Source organism: Pipistrellus hanaki (genome assembly GCF_964339955.1).
Source record: "Pipistrellus hanaki genome assembly, chromosome: 9".
NCBI lineage: Eukaryota > Metazoa > Chordata > Mammalia > Chiroptera > Vespertilionidae > Pipistrellus > Pipistrellus hanaki.
Window position 1 is genome coordinate 42698601 of NC_140511.1, and position 18959 is coordinate 42717559.

Sequence of the window (18959 nt, forward strand, 5' to 3'; positions counted from 1 at the left end):
ACAACTTTGCTAAGGGAGCAACTGTTTGCTATAACCTATAATCTGAGTTGACTGAGTGTCCTGTAATTTTGAGTTTTTGCAGAGTTTAAAAAGCAATTGCTTCCGCACTGAAGCCCTTACAAGGGATAACTGCCAAGTGGCAGCTGTGGGAGGAGTTGAGACGAGTGCCCTCTTTAGAGGAGCCGTGGGCCTGTTGGCAAAGAGGGATGGTGCTTTCTAGCCCAGCCCGTCGTTTCCGATGCCTGAGGAGAGCCAGCACCCAGGTGGCGGAATGACCACAGTCTTTAGGCTTGAAAACCATGTCTAGGTAAAATCTTGGGATGCGATCAGTCACATTGAAACTGACCAGACCAAATAGAGCAAAGGTCTATGAAATTTTTGAAAGAATTGTGTTATCAATGTAACCCAAATCCAGTCTGCAAACCCTGTGATAGTTGTACATATATATATATATATATATATATATATATATATATATATATCAACAAAGAGCCTTAATATCTGTAGCACATTTTTGAATGACAGGGAAATCCTATTCAAGGAGCAGAGAACCGAGTTGGATACTGGTTACATTTATATTTCAGTGCCAATGAGTTGGCTTGTTTTTGTTTTTGTTTAAATTTCTTTATTGATTAAGGTATCACATATTTGTCCTCATCCCCTCAGTCCATCCGGAGTCCCTCCTCACGCATACCCCCTGTTGTGTGCAAAAACCCTGTGATTGTTCGACCCTCAAAACACTCCTTAGGCCCTTGAACCTGTACCAGCGGGAGGTGGACTTGGATGACTTCTCAGAAGGTCATGTGGCCAGAGTAGGGATCTGAATCAACATGAGGTCATGTCAGCCACGGTCAAGGGCCCTTGGACTTAGTGGAATCTGGAGACAGGACCATCCTCTTTGGATAAGGCTCCAGAGTTCTTGGACAATTCTGGGCTTGGGGAACAAGAGAGAGATGCCAAAAACCCTGCTAAGAAAGAGAGAGATGTCTCTCTTTTTATATCCTAAACTGGATCAAGCCAGTTCCGTATGGTGGCAGAACTCCTTAATGAAGGTTCCCCCCCCACACACACACACACACAATGTAAAATTTTTATAATTATAATTAGGCAGCTGGACTCAGTTTAGATATCCCCAATTTTGTTGGCAATATCCAAAGCATCATAGTCAGGAGCCAGTGGAACAAATGCCGCCCTCTCTCCATCAGGCCTGATCAGAGTGTTGGCCCGCTCCTCACCTAAGCCACAGTCCGGCCTCCCTCTGCGGAAGGCGACCAGGCCAGCCGATCAGGGGACAATGCCATCTGCCCCCCCTTTGCCCTTTCCCTCCCTCTGCCCGCTGGCACACACCTTGGCTAGCCTGGCACCACCTGCTCGCCCGCCCTGCCCCCTGCCAACTAGTTGTTCTGCTATTCGGTGGATTTGCATATTACACTTTTATTATATAGGATTCAACGACATGATCGAGAAGCAGGTTTAATAGCTCTTCACTTGAGGAAGTGATGATCGTAAATTATAAAGACGCCTAGAGCCCCATGGTGCCCGCAGACCCACAGGGGCCCGAACATCCAGGGGGTCGCGGCGGTGGCAGTGACTCTGACCCGAGCCAGGCCCTTCCCGGGATCGCCCAGCTGCAGCGGGCATCTGGCTGCCCCGGAGCCCGGGTGGTGGTGAGCGGTCCCCGCCCCTGCCCTCCGCTCTGGCCTCCGCGTGCCAGTCTTCCGCTGTTCCTCACCTCGGCTGGCACCTAGCAGCCGACTTAGAACTAGGGTGGACCAGGGAATCCGAATGTTTAATTAAAACAAAGCATCGTGAGGGCCCACGGCAGGTGCTGACGCGATGCGATTTCTGCCCAGTGCTGTGAATCTCAAAGTGAAGGATTCAACGAAGCGCGGGTAAAGGCGGGAGTAACTCTGACTCACAGCCACGGAACGGGCTGGGCGGAATCAGCGGGGAAGGAAGACCCTGTTGAGCTTGACTCTGGTCTGGCGCGGGGAAGAGACATGAGAGATGCAGAATAAGGGGGAGCGTCCCCCCTCTCCCTGAGTCTCGGGGGACTCGGGCAGGGGTCCCCTGGCCTTGCTGGCCGCAAGTGAAATACCACTACTCCGATGGATTTCTCACTGACCCGGTGAGACATGGGGGCGGGGGGGCGCGAGTGGGAAAGGGGGGGCAGCCCCGAGTGGCTCTCGCTTCCGGTGCCAAGCGCCCTCCCATGTTGGCCGGGCACGACCCGCTCCGGGGACAGCGCCGGGTGGGGAGTTTGGGGCGGGCCCAGCTGTCACAGGTGACAGGTGTCCTAAGCGGAGCTCAGGGAGGACAGACACCTCCCGGGGAGCAGAAGGGCAAGCGCTCGCTTGATCTTGATTTTCAGTTCGGATACAGACTGTGAAAGCGGGGCCTCGCGATGCTTTTGGGTTTGAAGCGGGAGGCGTCAGAACAGCTACCACGGGGATGACGGGCCTGTGGCGGCCAAGCGCTCGCACCCGTGCGGCTGTGTGGCCCGTCGCCGTGGGCTCTGCCTGTCATTGCGGAGCAGAGCTCACCGGGCGCTGGATCGCTCACCCACTGACAGGGAACGTGAGCTGGGTGTAGACCGTGGGTTAGTTTTACCCTTCTGAGGATGTGTTGTTGCCATGGTGATCCTGCTCGGCCCAGAGGAGCCGCAGGTTCAGACATTCGGGGTGTGTGCTTGGCTGAGGGGCCGATGGGCGCAGCTGCCATGTGTGGGATTAGGACTGAACGCCGCTAAGTCAGAATCCCGCCAGGCGGAGCCACACGCTGCGCCCCGGCTGGCCTCGGATAGCGGCCCCCCGCTGGCCGGCCGGTGCACCCCCTGCACCCCCAGGCTGCCTGAGAGCCCTTCGTCCTGGGAAACGGGGTGCGGCAGCGCACGTTGGTGGGGAACCTGGTGCTAAACCATTCGTAGAGGACCTGCTCTGGGTCGGGGTTTCGGAGCAGCGGAGCAGCTCCCTCGCTGGGATCAGCCCTCGACGCAAGGGTTTGTATCGCTCCCGGCTTCTCTTTCTCCTTCCTCGGTGATGACGGCCCAGGGAAGGGGGAAGGACCGGGGTGGGAGTGGGTGAGGGGGCAGGGGAGACCAAGCGCATGTGGAGCCTCTAGAAAGTGAAGAGCCTTAAATTCCAAACTGAAGACTTTAGACTTTCTCTTGCAGACAATGCAACAGATATATATATTTTATTTTTTTTTTAAAGGGGGAGTAATGGCTGAGGCCGGTTTGGCTCAATGGATAGAGCGTCGGCTTGGAGACTGAAAGGTCCCGGGTTCGATTCCGGTCAAGGGCATGTACCTTGGTTGTGGGCATATCCCCAGTAGGGGGTGTGCAAGAGGCAGCTGATCGATGATTCTCTCTCATCGATGTTTCTGGCTCTCTATCTCTCTCCCTTCCTCTCTGTACAAAATCAATAAAATAAAAAAATAAAAAAATAAAAAGAGGGGGAGTAATGACAAGTAGAAATCAGATTTTTAAATAGTTTTTGTAATTGGAGTGCCTGCCATGGATGTCTGGAGGGTTCAGAAAATCATATCCTACTCAGAAATCTACTTTTGTTTTGTTTCAGATTATTGCATGTGACTGTCAGCTTTTACTAATGAGGGAAACGTGCTTATTACACGGGACATAGATTATAATCTTTAGCAGATTACAGTGCTAAACAAACATCATTACTATGACTGAATGAAAATATTAGCAATGTGTAATTAATGGAGAGATGGGTTCTCACTTAACTAATGGCCACAGAGTTGCAGTTCGAGTGGAACTAAGTTCCAGGACTTCGCTTTCTCTTCAGAAAAGAAATGACTGTAATTAAATGTATCTGTGAAGTTCACAGATCTGGGCAATGATCTTTGAAAGTACTAGGGTCACAGAAAATGGAGTAGATAGGGTTCTTATCCTTCAACTAGAGGCCCAGTGCAAGAAATTTGTGCACTTGCAGGGGTCTCTCAGCCTGGCCTGTGCCCTCTCACAGTCTGGGAGCCCTCGGCGGATGTCCAGATGCTGGGTTAGACCCGCTCCCCCGGCTGGCTGGCAGTCAGACATCCTTAGCGCTGCTGTGGAGCTGAGAGGCTCACGCCACCGTTGCTGTGCTTGCCAGCTCAGGGCTTCTGGCTGAGTGGCACTCCCCCTGCAGGAGTGAACTGACCACAGGGGGCAGCTCCTGTATCAAGTGTCTGCCCCCTGGTGGTCAGTGTGTGTCATAGCGACTGGTTGTTCCACTGTTTGGTCAATTTGCATATTAGCCTTTTATTATATAGGATGAATAAACCTGGGGTGGTAGGCACTCCGGAGAGGAATTTGGGAGACAGATTGAGAGAAGTTCAGGTCTGATTGGCTAGAAAAGGAAGATCTTTGAAACTGGAACTAGGCTCTGACTATCACCTTCAGTAGTTAAATTTCCCCCTGTTTTCTGTAGAGCTGGCCTGAGGATTATTTTGATTGCTTTGAGGGTTCCCATTGGACAAGCTGACTGTTAGAATTAAAGTAATTATTTTGCAGTCCTAGGAATAACGTTGGTGATAGCTATTCCAGTCTCACAGTTTGAACTAGGAAACATGGAGGCCCAGAATGGCTTGCATAAGGACACACAGATGGTAAAGCGAAGGAATAGGTCAGAATGTCTACTTACCACTGTGTGCATATTGTCTAGAATGTCTGACACATGGCAGGAGCTGAGTAAATATTCATTAAACGAATGAATAGAAAAAAGATACCTACAGCCAAAACCGGTTTGGCTCAGTGGATAGAGCGTCAGCCTGCGGACTGAAAGGTCCCGGGTTCGATTCTGGTCAAGGGCATGTACCTTGGCCGAGGGCCCATCCCCAGTGGGGGGTGTGCAAGAGGCAGCTGATCAATGACTCTCCCTCATCAATGTTTCTGACTCTCTGTCCCTCTCTCTTTCTCTCTGTAAAAAATCGATAAAATGTATTAAAAAAGAAAAAAGATACCTAGTGCAACTTATAAAGTGGTATGAAAATATTTTATTTCTGTTAGTAATAGAGCCACAATTACTACTACTGCAGTGTGGTTGCCTTCACTCAGAGTTGAAGGAAATACTAAGTTCCATTAAGGGTTAATGAATATAAAGATGTAGGTTTTTCCCACTCAGGTTTACAGATCTCATGAGTTATATGGGTCTGTGCATTCCAGACCTTTTCATGGAAGTGGTGTTCATAAGTGCGATGGCATCTGCTCCCAGTTGTTAAAGTGACCCTAGTTTCCTGGGCTTCCTGGCATCCCCACTGCCCACAGACCAACATCCTCAGATACCATCTGTCTGAACACAGCTCAGAGGCCACACCCCAGGAGGCCCTCCCTGAACCCCCAGACTGAGCCTTGAGCTTCTTCCAGTCTCCCATAATCGAGGGCTTCCCTCTATTATATCACAGGGTTCAATGTCATGTCTACGACTTCTTTAATCTCCTTTGTTCAGTTCATACATATTTATTGAGCCCCTATTATGGAGCAGACATTGTACTCCATCCAGAAGATACATTAATGAAAAGACAAAGTCCTTACATTCTGGAAAGAGGAGGAAGGATAAATACATGAAAACTAGTAACATAAGCATAATAATATGATTTAAAAAAAATACCAAAGGAAGTGAACAGAATAGAAATGACGGTATAGATGGCAGGAGAGTGCTCATCATGGAAGTCCTGGTGAAGGTCATATTTGAGCTATGACATGAAAGAGGAAAAGGAGCCAAATCCCAAGAGGAGGAGCAGCACCACAGGCTGAAGAAACAGCTGGTGTAAAGGCCCTGGGGCAGGGGAGAATGGAGTTTAATTGAGAACAAAGAAGCTGGACCTTAGTGAACAAAGGAGGGGAGGTTGGGATGAGACTGCAGAGAGGAAGATAGGAGCAAACATATACTTGTACGATGGAAGCCCCTGGAGAGCTTTGGACAAAGAAATGACATGATGTGATTTCTATCTCTGAAAGCTCACACTGCCTATTGGGTGAAGACTGGCTTCATATGGGACAGGAGTGGAGAAGGGAGACTAAGGCAGGAGATGGAAGTGATGGGAAGAGGGAGGTGGCAATAGAAATGGTGAGAAGTGGATGGATTTTGCATGCATTTTGGAGATTTTACTAATTTCCTGATGGCCTTAGTGTAGATACTGAGGGAATGAGAAAATTTAGTCTTTCTGCCCTAGGCCCAAGTGGCTGATGTTGAAATGGGCAAGTTTATGAAACCCGGGAAGGTGGTGCTGGACCTAGCCAGTCATAGTGAAGAACATGGATGATGGTACCTCAGACCACCCTACAGCCATATTCTGGTGTCTGGAATTGACCACTATCCCCACAAAGTGACAGGTGCCATGGGCAAGAAGAAAAGGTCAAATTGCCAAGAGGTCAAAGATCAAGTCCTTTGTGAAAGTTTTTTTTTTAAATATATATATATATATATATATATATATATATATATATATATATTATTGATTTTCCACAGAGGAAGGGAGAGGGATAGAGAGCTAGAAACTTCGATGAGAGAGAAACACCGACCAGCTGCCTCCTGCACACCCCCTACTGGGGATGCGCCCGCAACCAATGTGCATGCCCTTGACCGGAATCGAACCTGGGACCCTTCAGTCCGCAGACTGACGCTCTATCCACTGAGCCAAACCGGTTTCGGCCTTTTGTGAAAGTTTATAACTACAATCATCTTATGCCCACAAGGTACTCTGTGTATATCCCCTTGACAAAACAAAGAGGTCTTTAGGGACCCTGCTCTGAAATGCAAAGAGGCCAAGGTCAAGTTCAAAGAGAGGTATAAAACTGTCAAGTTTTTCCCAGAAGCTGCAGTTTTAGAACTTTTTTTGTTTCAGTCATTAGAAATCCAAAAAATGAAGCAAAAATTTAGAAAAGGCTCTCAGGTTTCTAACTTAAGTGGGGGATATATTATACATACTTGAACATATATATTTGTTTAAATATGTATAAAATATTTCTTGAAGACTAAATAAGAAATCCCATGGGAGCCTTAGCTGTTCTGTCTCAGTGGATAGAGCATTGGTCTGTGGACTTAAAGGTCAAGGGCACATGCCCGGCAGTCAATCAATGATTCTCTCTCATCATTGATATTTCTATCTCTCCCTTTTCCTTCCTTTCTGAAATTAATAAAAATATATTTTTTAAAAATGTTTCTTTTTTTAAAACCCATTATGTTGTACATCTAAAACTAAATGCAATATTATCAATATTATTATTCTTTTAATCCTCAGCTGAGGATATTTTTTCCATTGATTTTTAGGGAAGTGGAAGAGAGAAAGACAGAAATATAGATGTGAGAGAAACAGCAATTGGTTGCCTCCTGCACGAGCTTGCAAACAAGTATGTGCCCTTTACTGGGGACCCTTTGGTCTACAGGCTGACAGCTCTATCCACTGAGCCAAACCATCTAGGTCCTAAAAACAATATTATGTCATTATATCTCAATTAAGACATTAAATTTGTAAAAAATGGTTTCTTTTCATCCCACTAAACATCGTTGGACAAGTATTTAAAAATATCCTTTTAAAAGCACATAAAGTTATTTGCCTTCCCACAGCACCTGCCGATCTCCCGCCGGCCTTTCTGCTTCTGATCAAACATCTCCAGCTGTTGTTCCTGGTTGAAGCCAAATCCCTCAGTTGAGAAAACACATGACTGCCCCTTAGTGGCTACATTTGGTTGCTGCACCCAAACTGCGTGCCCAGGTCAGTACAGGGCTTTCCAATGCTTAACTGTAGGTAAATAGGATTCAGTTGTGAGCTGGCACTGACAGTCCTGGCGTGGGTAGCACCTATCGTTCCCAGCAGCCTGTGCTTCGTGGGGCCGAGGAGGGTTGGCCTGGGAGTGGGCGGCGCTGCTGGTTCCCTCCTGGAGAACCGCCCGCGGCAGGAGACTGCGGCTTCGGCATTCTCAGAACACAGTGTCTGGCAGGGCCTGGGTGTGCCCACGCAGCAGAAACCCCGCGGCTTTGCTTCTTCGGAGTTTCTCCCTTCTACTCGGGTGACAGGCACAGAGAGGAAGACAGGAGGGAACGCATCGGAGTGAGGCGGAAAGCGGTGGAGAGTCTTCAACAAAGAAATGATGTGACGCATGTAAACGCTCACTCTTTGGGGGAGATGAGACCTGGTGAGTGAAGGGCCGTGGAAAGTGGGTCCGCTGGGGCGGGGGCTGTGGGAGCTGCAGGCATTGCCTCCCGGAACCTCTCACACCTGGGCCTTCCCCTGCATGCGGCTTGAGGAGCAAGTCTGGTTGAGAGGATGGAGCCAGTAGCCATCAGTAAATATTGACATTGGTCAATTCTAGTTTATATCTACCCTCCTGCCACTATCCTGAGGTTTCCTCTTTGCTTAATGCTTTGTCATGCAAAGAGGCTATGAGACACACACCACTAGCCCCACTCAGCAGTGCAAATATAAAATCTATGATAATAAAAGCGTAATATGCTAATTAGACCAGACAGCCGAACGACCTTCCTGGCTCCTTCCAGACAACCTTCCAGACAAAGCCACGATTCGTCCTATCCACAGGGAAGAGAGAGGCCTGCTGAGAAGTGACCACTTGTATCTGCCATTACATGTTTTGTTCTCTTCTTTGATTACAAAAGTCATATATGTTCATCGCAAAAAATGTGGGAAATCCAGAGAAGGATAAAGAAGAAACTAAAAATCTCCTAATGTTCTGCCACCCAGATCCAACTATTTTGCACTTGAGTTATCCATCCCTGCTCTGCACTCATTCTCCCCCCCCCCCCTCTGTCCTCCTTCTGCACCGGGCCTTTACAGCTGCCCATCACTCTCTAGCACAGAAGAGTTTGTGGTAGGCCAAAGCCCCAAACTCTTCCTCACTCTTTTTTTTCTTTAACTTTGAAAAATAACCCCAGAAATAACAGTGTGTGTATGATGGATGCATGTAGTTTAAGAAATAATGATGAAACGGACACTTGTGAACCACCTTTCAGCTCGAAAAAGAAAGCATTCCTAATTCTTTGAGACCCTGATCACACCCACTCCCTTCCCTTCCTGAATTTGCGACTGCTTACCGTATTAATCAGCTGTTGCTGTAAAAATGCCATGTCTTGCCTCAAAACTCAGCGAACACGTATCTCATGCTCAGGGTCCGTAGGCGAACTGCTTTGCCCTCACCGAGGCTGGGCTGGGCGGGTGGGTTGGCTGGGCTGGCTCCAGGCGGCAGACCGGACCCAGGTCTGCTCCCCGTGTCTCTCGTCCTGCTCGGATCAGCGTCTGGGGCAGAAGCTCAGTGACGTCTGACAGCCACGTCGAACAGCACCAGCACGTTCACGGTGTGGCACCTGCCATGTCTGCTAACACCCCTCCGGCCAAACCAAGTCATCTGGCCATACCAGCCTCGACGGGGCAGGAGGTGCAGTCCCTTCAGCGTGGAGGGAGGTACGGTGGATATTTGCTAAACATAGTCCAGACTATCACAGACAGGCCTTTGGTTTTCTCCATGGTTTTACCCAATAGGAGCGATAGGAGCGTATCCCTAAGTAACACATCAGCTGTGTTCTTCTGTCTTGGAACTTTGTGTACGTGGATTCAGAGGAAGCATGTTTCTCGGAGGTACTTTTCTCCCGCCTCCTCCTGGCCTGCTCTCTCCCTGTTTTATCGGGATGCTTGGCTGTGAACACAGACACCAATCCCGGCTCACTTAGGGGAAGGGACTTTATTGGAAAGGTGTTGGGTGGTGCACAGAATTGACGGGAGGGTTGGAGAGCCAGGCTCAGGAAGTGGATGCAGGATCAGCACTTGCCTGGGGCTGAAGTCGGAGGGGGCGTCCCTGTAAGCGGACACAGGGAAACTCTTTCGGGTGATGGAGATATTTTGTATCTTGACTGTGAAGGTGGCTACCTCGGAGGGATATGCTTGTTAGAACTCACCAAACTATAGGCTTTAAATGAGTGCAGTTATTGATGGTCAATTATATATCAGGTTGATATTTTAAAAAAGGGGCACCTGCATCATTTCATAATTTTTAAAAGTATGAAGAGGCCAAGTGTTTGAGAAAGCAATGGTGGGTCCTCCCCAGACCAGATTTATAAAATTTAAGGTGATGTTACTGACTATAGTATTTTTTTTTTAAAAAAATTATAGCAGGTTTATTGAGATTCAGTAGTTTTGAGTATGTTCACAGAGTGCACAGCCGTCATCACAATCAGCTTTAGAACATCTTCATCACCCCAGGAAACAAGCTCATAGCCTTTACCAGTCATTCCCGCTTCTCCCTAGTCCCCTGTATTAGTTTTTTTTTTTAAGTGCTTTTTAAAAAATATATATATATATATATATATATATATATATATATATATATATTATTATTATTATTAATTTTTTTACAGAGAGGAAGAGAGAGGGAGAGTTAGAAACATCAATGAGAGAGAATCATCGACCAGCTGCCTTCTGCACACCCCCTTCTGGGGATGTGCCCACAACCAAGGTACATGCCCCTGACCAGAATTGAACCTGGGACCTTTTGGTCCGCAGGCCGATGCTCTATCCACTGAGCCAAACCGGTGTCGGCCCCTGTATTAGTTTGCTAGGGCTGCTGTAACCAAGTACTACAACCTGGGTGGCTTAAAGCAACAGAAATTTATTCTCTCTCAGTTGTGGAGACTAGGAGTCAGCCAAAATCAAGGTGCTGGCAGGACCATGCTCTCTCTAGGCTCTGCAGGAGAACTTGTTCTGTGCTTTTCTCTGAGCCACTCAAATTGCCGGCAATTCTTGGTGTTCCTTGGCTTGTAGGTGCATCATGTATTTATATAGTAATTATACCTGCAAGAATGCTTATAAGGTCATATTTACAGGTAGGAGGTTAGGACTTCAACATATCTTTTTTGGGGGGATATAATTCAACTCTCAACACCCTCTCATCCCTAGGCAACCACTAATCTATTGTTCATTTATGGATTTACCTATGGATATTTCATATAAGTGTAATTATATAATATATAGTCTTTGCCCTAAACTGTTTGGCTCAGTGGATAGAGCGTCGGCCTGAGGACTGAAGGGTCCCAAGTTCCATTCCGGTCAAGGGCATGTACCTTGGTTTTGGGCACATCCCCAGTAGGGGGTGTGCAAGAGGCAGCTGATTGGTGTTTCTCCCTCTCCCTTCCTCTCTATAAAAAAAATCAATAAAATATATTAATATTTTTAAAAAATAATAATAATATGTAGTCTTTTCTGACTAGCTTCTCTCAAATAGCATAAAGTTTTAAGATTCATCTATGTTGTAGCATATTGTATCAATACTTCATTTCATTTTATTCCAAATAACATTCCATAGTATGGCGCTGGCTGGGTAGCTCAGTTTAAAGCGTCATCTGTCTGATATGCCAAGGTTGTGGGTTCAATTCCCTGTCAGGACAATCAATCTATATATATAAAATCCTAAGTGACAATTATGACTAGGCGACCAGACAACCAGATGGTAGCTATGATGCAAATTGACCACCAGGGGACAGACATTCAAAGCAGGAGCTGCCCCCTGGTGGTCAGTGTGATCCCACAGCCAACCTCCCATGGCTGGCCAACCTCTCGTGGTCCCTTCCCCTGGCTGGCCGGCCCTGATTGACCCCCGATCAGGACTGGGTGAGAGGGCTCTGATTGGCCCCGATCACCAGCCAGGCTTAGGGACCCACCTGTGCACGAATTCATGCACCTGGCCTCTAGTAAGTGTATACTAGTAAGTGGCTGGAACAACAAATGGATGTTTCTATTTTCTCTGTCTCTCTTTCCCCTTTCTCTCTGTCTCTCTCAAATCAATCAATAAAAAAAATTTGAAAAGAGATATCTTTATTTTAAAAAGTTCATAGAATTGGATGCACCACATTTTGTTTATTCAATCATTAGTTGATGGACATTTGAGTTGTTTCCACTCTGGCTGGTATGAATAGTGGCATTGTGAGCATTTATGTACATATTTTTGTGTGTACATATGTTTTATTTCTCTTAGGTATATACCTAGTAGTGGAAAGCTAACTCTACATTTAACTTTCTGAGGACCTGACAAACTGTTTTCCAGAGCACCTACACCCTTTAACATCCCTACCAACAGTGGAATGTAAAATTCCAATTTCTCCGCATCCTTTTCAACACTTATTATTGTCTGTTGTTGTTGTTGTTGTTTTTTAAATTATTAGCCACCCTAGTGAGTTTGAAGTGGTATCTCATTGTGGTTTTGATTTGTATATCTCTGATTTCTAATGATGTTGAACATCTTTTCATGTGCTTATTCACATATTCTCTTTTTTAATCATCATTTCCCCCTGCCTTTTAAAAAAATGTATTGTCTAAAGTTTTACATGTGTCTCCTTTTTCCCAATTGACCCTATTCCCATAATCTTTTATTAAATTCCTCTTCTTAAATCAGCCAGAATTTTCTGTTATGTTTTTGTTGCTTACAAATCTCTGAATCTATCATGAAAGTCTCCCTGAGAGTTTTCTGTCCTCTAAATTCATTGTGGGCCCAACAAAGGAGTTCTGTAAAGATCCTTTGAGTCCTCCTCAAAGGTCCCTGAGGACTTCATGGGTACAGGAGTTTCTTTCACAGAGACCCTCCAAAGTCACTAAGACCCTGGCTAGCATTTACTAACTAATCCAACATTCCGTAAACACTCACTGACTCTCCCTACTCATCCCGTGCCTGGCTCTGTGCTGGGGTCCTGCCTTCAAGGAGCTCATCACCGGCTCCAGAAGGCGGACGTGGACACAGTCTGTTATTGCTCATAGTAACCAGTGCTGCTGCAGAGGAACACGAGAGGGCTCTCTGTCTGTAGGAACAGGAGGCCTCTCAGAGACGGAGATAGCAGAGGTAAGTCCCAGAGAATGGGCAGGAGATAGCCAGGTGAAGGGGCGGGGCATGCTGTGGTGCTCAATAAATGTCTCAGCTGTCATGGCAGTGTTTCTCAGTGGTTAGAGCATCAGTCCCCCCCACCCCCGCTGCACCAAAGGGTTCCAGTTTGCTCTCTGCCATCAGTTGGGGCATGTGTGGGAGGCAACCAGTAGATGTGACTCTCTCATATCAATGTTTGTCTTTCTCTCTCTTTTTCTCTTTACCCCTCCCTCCCTTCCACTCTCTCTGAAAATCAATTGGGGAAGAAAAAAAAAATTCTCAGGTGAGGATTAACAAAAACAAAACAAAACAAAACAAAACAAAACAAAACAAAACACCACAAAAAAAAAAAACACAAAAAAAAACACCCCCACACAAATGTCTAAGTCTTAGAGGAAAGAGGAACAGCTTTGTATTACTGAGGATATAAGTTCAGTTGCTATGATAATCTCACATGACCTAAATAGATCTTCTTTTTTTTAAAAAAAATCTTCTTTAACAGTTCAAGTGTAAGCAGTTCAAATGGGAGTATAAATGATCTATTTCTGCAGAAAAAGTTATCCCAAAATTTAGTGGCCTAAAACAGTAGACATCGTCTCACATGTTTTCAGTGGTTAAGTATTTGGAAGTGGTATACTAAGAATTCTGGATTAAGTTTCTCATTAGGTTGCTGTCAAGACGTCAGCCAGACCTGCAGTCGTCTGCAGGACTTGACAGGAAGCGTGGCTGTTGGCAGGAGGTCTCAGTTCCTCATGGTGTGAACTTGTTCTCATGACATGGAAGCTGGCGTCCACCGAAACAAGTGATCCAAGAAAGAGCAAGGCTGAAGCCACAAGCTTTTTCTTACCTGATTTCAGAAGTCATGCTCTGCCAGGGGTGTGACTATCAGGAGGTAGAAATTATTGGGGGACATCTTGAAGGCTGGCTAACATAATCTGTTTCTTTTTTAAAATATTTTTTTTTTGTTTTTTTTTACAGAGAGGAAGGGAGAGGGACAGAGCTAGAAACATCAATGAGAGAGAAATATTGACCAGCTGCCTCCTGCACACATCCTACTGGGAATGTGCCTGCAACCAAGGTACATGCCCTTGACAGGAATCGAACCTGGGACCCTTCAGTCCGCAGACCGACGCTCTATCCACTGAGCCGAACCCAGTCAGGGCCATAATCTGCTTCTTTTTTATTTTATTTTATTTATTTAATTAAATTATTATCTGTGTACATATTTTAACATCCCCCCCCCACATAATCTGCTTCTTGTCCCCAAGGCAAAATACCTTCCTCCATCTCAAAGTCCCTCAAAAGTCTTATCTCATTACAGCACCAACTTGAGATTCAAAATTTTATTATTTCAGCCAAGTTTAGATGTAAATGAACCTCCTTGGGTACAGTTCTTTCAGTAATCTCATCAAGGATAGTTGTGGTTTATCTGAACATCTACAAATGAGTGACCCACCCCACATACCGTGGTAGCACAGGTCTAGGATAACCTCGATAAACCCTCTTACTCACAGAGGGAGGAAATGGGAGGCACATGGAGTCACTGGTCCACAGCAATTCTGAAATCAGACAGGGCACACATTGATTTTGAAACTGAGCAGTTTCATAATCCAGCCCCCACTTGGGATTACTTCTCTGTGAGTATTGCTTCTGCCTCTGAGCCATCCTTCCTTTTTCATGAAAGGTAGCCAACGTTTGCAGCTGTGTAGCTTTTCCAGTCTATTTTCTATTTGTTTAAGTTTAGGAGTCTAAAACCTTTTTATTTTATATTGCCTCTGTCCCTTTCAAATGTAGGCATTTGAGTTTGTGACACATGGTTTACACAAAAAGGTCATGTAGGGCCGAAACGGGTTTGGCTCAGTGGATAGAGCGTCAGCCTGCAAACTGAAGGGTCCAGGTTTGATTCCTGTCAAGGGCATGTATGTACCTTGGTTGCGGGCACATCCCAGTAGGGGGTGTGCAAGAGGCAGCTGATCGATGACTCTCTCTCATCGATGTTTCTAACACTCTATCTCTCTCCCTTCCTCTCTGTAAAAAATCAATAAAATATATTTTTTTTTAAAAAAAGGTCATGTAGGGAAAAACAAAAATCTGGAAACTTCCAAATCAGTATAACAGTGCATAGGGAATATTTATTGACATTCTAATGAAAATCTAACCAAATTTCAAAGAACTGAAATTATATAGGGATCTCAATAATCACTATTGGGTTATACTAGAATTAAAACAACAACAATAAAACTAGAAATATCCTATATTTTTTTGAAATAGAATAATACACTACTAAATAATCCATGGATTTAAACAACAACAACAACAATACTATAGCTCTGGCTGGTATGGCTCAGTTGGTTGGAGTGCCGTCCTATACACAGGAAGGTAGTGGTTTGATTCCTGGTCAGGGCATGTGCCCAGGTTGCAGGGTCGATCTCAATCAGGGTGTGTGGGGTGTGTGATGTGTGTTTCTCTCTCACATCAATGTTTTTCCTTTTCTCTCCTTCCCTGCCTCTCTCTCAGGTAAAAAAAACAAAACAAAACACCAATTATAAACATTGGAAAATATTTTAATTAAATGAAAATAAAGCCCTGCTTAACGTTAAATTTATGGCTTTAGATATATATATTAGAAAGGAAAAATGGCTTAAATTCAATGATCTAAATACCAACTTCAAGGAGTCAGGAAAAAACATCCAGAAATTAAATAAATAAAAAGTTAAGGAAGAAAAACAATAGGATAAGTTAATGAAATAGAAAACAAAGACATGAAAGAACCAAGTAAGCTACTAACATTAATAAACTTCTGGCAAGACTGATGAAGTTAAAAAAAAAAGGGGGATACACTGTTACTTCAGAAATGAAGAGAACCATCCCTACAGATCCAAAATTCATCAAAAAGATAATGTAAAGGATATTATAAATAATTACATTCCAACCAACGTGAAAATTCAGATGAAAAGATGAAATGGACACATTTTTAGAAAAAAACAGCCTACTAAAACTGACACAAAAAGAAATAGGACAACTGAGCAGTCCTGTTTCTATTAAAGAAATTGATATGTTTTATTATTTTATTTTAAAAATATATTTTATTGATTTTTTACAGAGAGGAAGGGAGAGGGATAGAGAGCTAGAAACATCGTTGAGAGAGAAACATCAACCGGCTGCCTCCTGTACCCCCTCCACACACACACTGTGGATGTGCCCTTAATCAATGTCCATGCCCTTGACCGGAATTGAACCAGGGACCTTCCAGGCCGCAGACCGACGCTCTATACACTGAGCCAAACCAGTTTTGGCCATAATAATTTTTTTTTTTTTTAAATCATAGGATCATCTCAAGAGATGTAGAAAAATCATTTGATAAAAGTTACCATCCATTTATGATAAAATCATTTTCAAACTAAATAGAAGGAAACTTTATCTGAAAAAGAGCATCACACACACACACACACACACACACACACACACAAAAACACAAAACACCCCTGTCAAGCATCATTTTCACTAGTGAAATATAAAAATAAAAATATAAAAATAGCATTCTCATTATCACCACTTCTATTCAAGATTGTACTAGAGGGCCTCACCAGTGAAATAACAAGAAAAAAATGTAAATTAGGAAAATGAAGTAAAAGTGCCATTACATGAGGACAGGGGCTTGGCCTGATTCTTCTGCCATGGCCTGCTACAGAGTGTTCGGTGGATAACTGCTGAGTGGACAGATGGAGCAATGGATGGACAAAGAGAATGTTAAGTAGTGAGGCCCCAAGGCAGGGGCCTTCACTACATGGGCACTGATCATTACATAATCAACAACAACGAAATAAAACCATGGCAGTAAAATTGCACACAGTGAAATTTTTTATTGATGGAAAATTCAGAGAAATATTCTTGGTAAAATGTAGATGAGCAAAGATTTGGCCTGCCTCCATTTCTATTTTCTCTCTAGGAGCTTCAGGATATTTGGTCTCCTGTTTTGACCCTAAGGATGATTTTGTCTTGTGAATACAGATTTTTAGATGGCGTTATATCAGATGGATTACTTTTCACTGCCCTGAGAAAATATTTCCCAGAACAAATGCCATCGAGTCAGTTCAGTAACTTTGATTTTCTATATAGCCTATTAAATCTATTCCAGCTAATCCATTTTCACTTAAAATGGAGCTATAATTATTTTCATCTGAAAAATAACCTCCTGTATACATTTTATTATGATGATTTGAATTGTCAGCCAATTATAAAAACCCATATCAAAATTTAATAATTAAAGCTTCTGTTATTATAAGTTATCTTTTACGGTTGTTATTTCTATGTCCTATCAAGTCCACTTTTCCTGGGACAAATTTTTCGAATCTACATTTTGTCTGAAATATTTGTTTTATTTTTCCATCAATTTTTAGTCAATAAGTAATTTCATTGAGTACAATTTAGCTGTTGTCAGTTTCATTTTTTTCTCTTGATTATGTAGTGAGTATGAATCTTACTCCACAAACTTAGGGAGTAAGAAATGACATATTATTTTATTGAACTTAAATCAAATTAAGTCCAGCTTATGTTCTGGCCGTTATTTGAGATCCTTCCCTTGGCAAAGGATCTGGGGTATTATGTAGAAAAAGAGAGTCCCTTTTATGGTTAGTAGATACCAATGTACTTCTGTCTACCATATCCTACTTCTCTTTACTTCCAGAGAACCAGCCCCAAACCCTATAACGAATGTTTTCCAATTGAGGACGCGGCAGGAAAGGGAGCAGAAACCATTTCTCTAATGTTGCATCCTCTAATGTCTGAGCTGCGGTATGAACCCAGATCTGGCCTCTCGAGTCCGCGTACTTTGTCTGACACTGAAGTTCTCCACACTGATTGGAAGTGTGCGCTATCCCAGAAGACAGGGCAAGAACTAAGAATGCAGTAAGTGTTAAAAAGAGAAAAGGCACCGATTTAAAGACAATGGATGCTAACACTAATTTTCCAGAGCTGCTGTTAGAGATGACAAATGAAATGGAACTGATAAACATTTTCCGAAATTAGGCTCCTTTGAATCTGTTTGGAGGACTTAAAATAGTTGCTAATGACTTAATTTCTTGGGTTTCCAGCTTAATTGCTGTGTTAGTTTCCTGGGGCGACCTTAACAAATTGCCACAAACTGGGTGGCTTCATACAACAGAAGCTCGTTCTTTCCCGGTTGTGGAGGCCAGAGATCTGAATGAAGGCATTGGCGGGGCTGGTTCCTTCTGGGGGCTCAGAGGGAGAATCCCTGTGTTTGCGTCTCCTCACTCCGAGAGGCCACTGGCAGTCCCTGACGCTCTTTGGATTGGGCCACATGGTTACTTTCTGCTCTTCTCTTCCCACATGGCCTTCCCCTTGGTGTCTCAAATCCTCTTCTTCCTTCTCTTATGAAGACACCCTTCATTGGAGAAAGGGCCCACCTCAATCCAGGATTGATGTCATCCTGAGATTCTTTTTTTTTTTTTTTTAATATATTTTATTGATTTTGTACAGAGAGGAAGGGAGACAGATAGAGAGTTAGAAACATTGATGAGAGAGTCATCGATCAGCTGCCTCTTGCACACCCCCCACTGGGGATATGCCCGCAACCAAGGTACATGCCCTTGACCGGAATCGAACCCGGGACCCTCCAGTCCCCAAGCCGAGGTTATATCCATTGAGCCAAACGGGTCTCGGCCATCCTGAGATTCTTAATTCCTACTTCCAAATAAGGTCACATTCCCAGGTATAGGTGTTAGAACTTGGGCAAACAGGGATAGCCCAGATATACTGAGGGTATGCCATCACAATAAAATTAGCTGTAATTTTTTTTTTTTTTTTTTGCTGGTAGAGGGTCTTGCCTTCAATTTGTAAAATGCAGCATCTGTGGAATACAGGAAAGTGAAGGGCAAGGAAAGGAGGTATGCCTGTATCTTTCTGGGGGACACAATTCAACCCACTCTATTTGGTGTGTGTGTGTGTGTGTGTGTGTGTGTGTGTGTGTGTGTTTTAAAGTTTATGAACTTGAGCAGCATAGTTTATTTATTTTTATTTTTTATTTATTTATTTTAAAAATATATTTTATTGATTTTTTTGCCCCCCTCCCTCCCTCCCA

General features: G+C 44.3%; 1 long non-coding RNA gene and 1 pseudogene across 2 annotated transcripts; both read left to right on the forward strand.

The window, feature by feature from the left end:
* The first annotated feature begins 6195 nt into the window (after nt 1–6195).
* Nucleotides 6196–6829, forward strand: LOC311628260 (large ribosomal subunit protein eL27-like; annotated as a pseudogene). Its single transcript has 2 exons — nt 6196–6391; nt 6660–6829. The product of its transcript is annotated as a large ribosomal subunit protein eL27-like (transcript).
* A 1159-nt stretch (nt 6830–7988) lies between these two features.
* On the forward strand, nt 7989–17763 carry LOC311627289. The gene is made up of 3 exons (XR_014795881.1): nt 7989–8137; nt 16871–16956; nt 17547–17763. It is a non-coding gene; the product is annotated as an uncharacterized lncRNA (long non-coding RNA).
* The last annotated feature ends 1196 nt before the right edge of the window (nt 17764–18959 follow it).